This window comes from Vicugna pacos, chromosome 34 (assembly GCF_048564905.1).
Source record: "Vicugna pacos chromosome 34, VicPac4, whole genome shotgun sequence".
Lineage (NCBI taxonomy): Eukaryota > Metazoa > Chordata > Mammalia > Artiodactyla > Camelidae > Vicugna > Vicugna pacos.
Genome location: NC_133020.1, coordinates 5,797,939 through 5,803,951, shown reverse-complemented (window position 1 = coordinate 5,803,951; position 6,013 = coordinate 5,797,939).

Here is a 6,013-nt window from a genome sequence, read left to right as displayed (position 1 = left end):
CCCAGGTTGGAGCAGTTTGGGGAACAGTGACACCATTTACCAAGATGAAAAAGACTGGATACGGGAGTACAATAATCCGGGGAAAGAAATCGAGAAATCTGCTTTAACCTCGTTAAGTTTGAGTCATCTGATGTATCGAGCAGATATTCTAGAGTTCAGCAGAGGAAAAATATAAATTAAGATGCCATTAGCATGCAGCTGGTAGAACCCATGAAGACTAACGAGCCGACCTAGCACACGGGGAGTAGAAAATGATTCCAGAAGGGAATATTTGGCGGTTTCTTACGCCCTGGCCTGCACAGGCCCCGGGGCAGGAAGACACACAGAGGGACCAGAGCCGCATCAGGAGGGGCCTCAGCACCTGTGTGCAGACCCCAGCCCATTCGTGTGCAGCCCCCACCCCCCATCACCCACCTCCACACACGGCACCCATCGCCCACTAGACAGAGATGAACCCAGGGGAACACAGCCCCCCCCTCCCCCGCTCCAGCAGGTCCTGAAGATAGGCCTGGGCTGTTGGAAGAAATTCTGGGGCCCTGGAGAGTGGTCAGAAGGGACAGTGTGTGTGCGGGCTGAGCATGTCCCCTCAGACCTATGGGCTCTTACTCATCCAGGTAAGGGGCAGAGCAGGGACCTCTGGAGCCCAGGGCACAGGGCAGGGGCCTGGGTGCCAGATCTAAGGGCGATTCTGTGCATGTTATGTTTGCTGGGGAACCAAGGCCATTTCTCCACGCAGCTGCTCTGCAGCCCTGGGAGGGGAACCTATTCAACACACTCTGCCCACCCTGGCCTCCCCCTACAGTTCCTGCCGCTCAGTCCCACCCCTCGCTCCATGCCCACCTTGCCGCTGTGGGAGTGGGCACCGTTCTAAACTTGCCAAAGCTTATACTGATGGGGAGGAGGAGAATGCTGAGATGAAGTCGTGGGTGAAGGGAAGCCATGCAGCTGCAGAGGCTGACATCAGCCAGGGGAGTCACAGGCCGGATGCACAGGGGCCAGTGGGCACTTGACCGGCATTGGGACGTCCAGCATGGTTCACCGAGGTGCCGGGGAGCGGCCATCCCTCAGGCTGGGCTCACAGTGGGAGCTCCAAACCTGAGGGACACGCAGGGGGATAAAGAGCAGCGTGGCATCTGCGGGACAGTCCTTCCGTCCCGGATCCAGCCAAGTATCGACTGGGACAGAATCCATCCAGGCGCCTTGGATCCTAAGGGTGGGGAGAGAGCAACAGCCAACTGAGGGATGTGAGGCTTTGGACTGCCTTCCCGTTTGAGTGAATTATGAAGGTGCTGACAAGACAACTCATTTTCATTCTGTGATCTGGGTCGGCATTTTGGGAGAGGCAGGGGTACCAGGGGTGAGGCACACTTGCTCGTTCACAGTGCATCGCCCACACCTCTAATACTGGGACTGTTGACACCACGAGTTAATTTCCTGCTCTGGAACAGAGGGCTAAGTCGTCTGCCTTCGGCCCGGCTGGCTCAAGCCAAAACAGGGCTGCAGGCGAGGCCCCTCAGCATTCCCTTTTCAAAGACTTGAGGACTGGCACCCCTCCCGCCAATTCCAGGACTGGCGACCAGGCCTTCTTTGCTGTCTGAATAATGAAATCCTTAGCTTTCTTCATCTCTGAGCAAATTCACAAGGGGCAGATGTCACATACAATAGGGCTATAAAAATAATTCAGCTGCATGACTCTTTCAAATTCGTTTTTGGGGTTTTTTTTTTTTTTTTTTTTTTTTTTTTTGTCTTCATAGCAACCCCAGTATCCCTGAAGCCAGAAAGAGGTAGGGCTGTCAGGGGAAGGTCCTGAGAGCCAGGAACGATATGTCTTATTCCAAACCCCAGTGGTGGCACTGTGGGTGCCTTGGGCAAGTCATCCAATCTGTCTGCTCCTTCTTTCCAAAATGTGAAACAAGCTAGAAACGGGGCAGGGAGAATTCATTAGTTTGGTAGAAAGGTTTGAGCCACTGGGTTCCATCCATGCAATAATGACCCCTTTCTATTTACAAGACTTTGGCTCCTGTCCTCACTTCACTTTTGATAGTCAAGTGAATTTGCAAGTAAATGGGGCGCTCTCATCAGCAATCTGTGGAGCATTCTCGTAGCCTCTGGTTTGCAGCATCCAGAGAAAATGTCAGGGACTCTTTAGAGTGTTACTTAGAATGGCTTTCTGTAAGACTGAAGTCAAGACCGTTTTGAAGCAGGTCTTCTGTGGGAATGAAATTACGCTCCATTCCTTTTTTAAATTAAGGCAACTGGGAATTTGTGTCTTTGAATTGTGGCCTCGAACTTCATACCTTCAGTTACCTCAAAAGGTTGGCTCACATCTAGTGCATTGCTCTGGGCGTGTCACATTCAAATGCTTAACAAACGTTTCTGGTCACACAGATGGATGCGTGGATGACTACATCTTAGTAGAAAGTCATTTACCGTCAAGTTTCGCCCTAGCTCTGCAACTCTCAAAATTTGGGATTTAGGATCCTCAGGCGTGCTCGATGGTAACATCTGTCCCCTCACCTCAGAAGAATTCAAGTTTCACTTGAATTGAGGCGAAACCAGAAACAGATTCACTATGCTTCCTTGCAGCTGTGGGAAGACACTGAAAAGTACAGTTTGTGTCGGGCAGAAACCCTACGGTATGGGTATGATTTACCGAAAAAGAAACCAAGGCTTGGAGATATTGAGCATTTTCATGTGGTCTTATCCCTAAGTAGCCACCTGTGATTTGAGAGGCATTGAAAACCCTGCACCCCAACCTTTAGTCTGCTAGCTTGCTTACAATTCTCTAGATGCTCATAGATTCTCCAAGCCAGCACAGGAAGTCTCTGCCATTCGCAATATCTTCACAAGACCAGTTTATCAGACTGGTTTCTGAGAGCCTGAACAACACAACCTGGTCCAGAGAAGAGATTAGTTAAACCTTGGTGGTCACCAATGTGTAGAGTCCTGAGATCAGCCACTTCATAATAGAGACTGGGATGATCCAAAGGACTCCATGTGGATGCTAAGGTACCATCTTCCCATCCCACCATGAGGTCACTGAAGACATACCTCTCCCTCATATACCCAGACCCTCTCCCTGAGAGAAGCCAGGGGAGGAGGCAGAACTCTGAAGGACTAAGCATTTAACATAGGACAGACTGAAGAGTTACACAGGGACCCTATTTAAGACTTACCCTATGACCCAGCAATCCCACTTCTGGGCAAATATCCAGAGGGAACCTTAATTCAAAAAGACACCTGCAGCCCAATGTTCATAGCGGGACTACTTACAATACCCAAGACATGGAAACAACCTAAATGTCCACTGACAAATGACTGGATAAAGAAGTTGTGGCATATTTATACAATGGAATACTACTCAGCCATAAAAAATAATGTCATTTGCAGCAACATGGATGGACCTGGAGATTGTCATTCTAAGTGAAGTAAGCCAGAAAGAGAAAGAAAAATACCATATGATATCACTCATATGTGGAATCTAAAAAAAATAAAAATAAAAAGACAAATGGACTTATTCACAAAACAGAAACAGACTCACAGACATAGAAAACAAACTTACCATTACCAGCAGGGGAAGGGGGTGGGAAAGGCTAAACTGGGAGTTCTAGATTTGCAGATACTAACTAATATACATAAAATAGATAAACAACAAGTTTATACTGCATAGCACAGGGAACTATATTCAATATCTTATAGTAACCTATGGTGAAGATTATGAAAAAAGAATATATGTATGTTCCTATATGACTGAAGCACTGTGCTGTACACCAGAAATTGACATAACAATTTTAACACCGGTCTAAGCTTACTGTAGTGTCTGAAAGTCTTACTATTCAAATTGTGGTCCCTAAATCAAGAGCTTCAGCTGTGAGTTCATTAGAAATGTAGAACTCAGGACCCTCTCCAGACTTCATGAACCAGAATCTGAATTTTAAGCAGATCCCAAGAAGGTTCACTCGTATGTATGCACGTGCAAGTCTGAGATGCACTGGTCTAAGTACAGAACCCTTCCCCGTAGTCCAGCAAGCAGCTCCTGCACAGGATGAAGTGACATTTCATCGACACATCTCACTGTACCCTAAGTAAGGGTGTGACCCGCCCACACTCACATGAGAGCAAAGAGCAAACTGAAGACAACAGTGGCAGCTTCCGGTACCGCTCTGAGTCAACAGGCGCTGGGAAACCCATGCCGGCCATTGGGTGTCAGTTCACGTGTCACTTCTCTCTGTTGACAGCTGCTGTCTTGAGTGCTGTGTTGAGAAGGGTTCTGAGTTGCCCCAAAGGTCAGTGGGAAGGAGAGCCAGGCCGGATTAGCTGTGACAGTCACGAGTGAGGGATGGGGGAGTACCAGCCCTCCTTCCCCACATTTGCCAGCTCTGAGGCAGGAGGTGTGCTGAGAAGGACCAGTCGGGAAAGAGCCATTGATCTTGTCTCTCAAAAGCTGCAGCCAGGGAAATTGCAAGTGCTTCCTGACTCTGGAAGAAAGCGTGTCAGTGGATCACATGGCCACAGAGTGAGCCTACCTCCCCATAGGAGAGGCCGCGAGCTCCCTTACGTGGGATCCCACTCATCTGACTTCGTAGTCATTAAGATTCCACGGGCCAGGAGAAAGGATTTAACTAAGGACAGTACCAGAAGGACCGGGCTCCCCTCGTTTGTGAAGCTGTTGCTTGCTTAAGCTTTAGGAGCACTGATTATATACGCTGCATCTCTTTCGTGAATTTTACTGGCAAAGATACTTTTTGCAAAGTCAGATATACATTTCTTTGAAACGGTATTATTTAAAAGAAATTCCATAATTAAGATGTTCAAGATGAGACTTTTATTTCCTTCCCTTCCTTATGGTGTTTTGGTTAGAGCACTGGACTGGGAGTTGAGAAGATGTGGGTTCCAACCCTGATCCTCCTTTGTGTTAGCTACATCTACAGGGAACTTAATAAATCTCTCTAAGCCTCAGTTTCATTGGTGACTGGTATATACTAAGCAATCAATAACTTTTTTTTTAAAGAAATCAATTCAAGCCTCCACTGTAAATTGTATTTAGTTTGAGTACATATTATTGGTAGGAGAGAGACTCATCTGCGAAATTTTCAGGGCATCTGGCAGATGCTGGAGGTGGGAGGAGGACAAATTTTTGCTGCTAAAAATCATTCCTCTTCTATCTTGATTTCATGGCATAGCCCTCCCTGAAGTGGGAGACCAGGCCAGAAGACCCCCTGGAGGTCCCTGCCTCCCTAAATAAATGCAGTCAGGTTGAAGAATGTTAATAGATGCAAAAGCACAACAGGAATTTGCCTCGGCCTGCCCCTCCCAAATGGCCTAAAGCAACCAACAAACAGAAGGACAAAAACTGGCTCATTCAGATGGCCATGCCTGGGCTGCATCCTCGCCACCTGCCCCAGGACTGCAGATGTGGTGCTCCTGATCCCAGAGGAGCTGCTCCTGGAGTCCCCAGACAGACTGTTTACTTCCTGACTCCGAGAGAACCATTCTAACATCATTCACACACAATCGCATTTGCCAGGGGCCTTGGGCAGTCACAGTGGTCCAACCCTGCACAGCCAGAGAGCAGCAAGGCTAGCGATGGGAAGCCCGCCACTTCCGGTGGGTGAGGCAGGAGGGCAGGAGAAGGCTGAGGTCCTGGGCCCAGGCCCAGCTGCCAGCTCTACTAGGAGGCTGAGAGCAGGGACAGCAGATGGGAGAGTGATGATCTCCTCCTGCTGCAGGTGATTCATAGGGCATCCGGGCGCACAGCCCACCTCCAGCACCAGTGGGAGCAGATTTCATATGGATCCAAGAGCCTCTGCTGGTGCATGAGAACCGCATGGCACTGGGAGGTGGCAGGGGAAGGGGGCGGTGTGGGCTCTCGCAGCACAGGCCATCCCAGTGCCAGACTCACCGCATCTTCTCGTTTTTCTTGCCCTCAGAGGCTGTGGTCCGTTTCTCCATTAGGGCAGCTGCATTTACAGCCATATTTGCCTTCAAACTGCTCCAGCTGCATTCCCCGCCT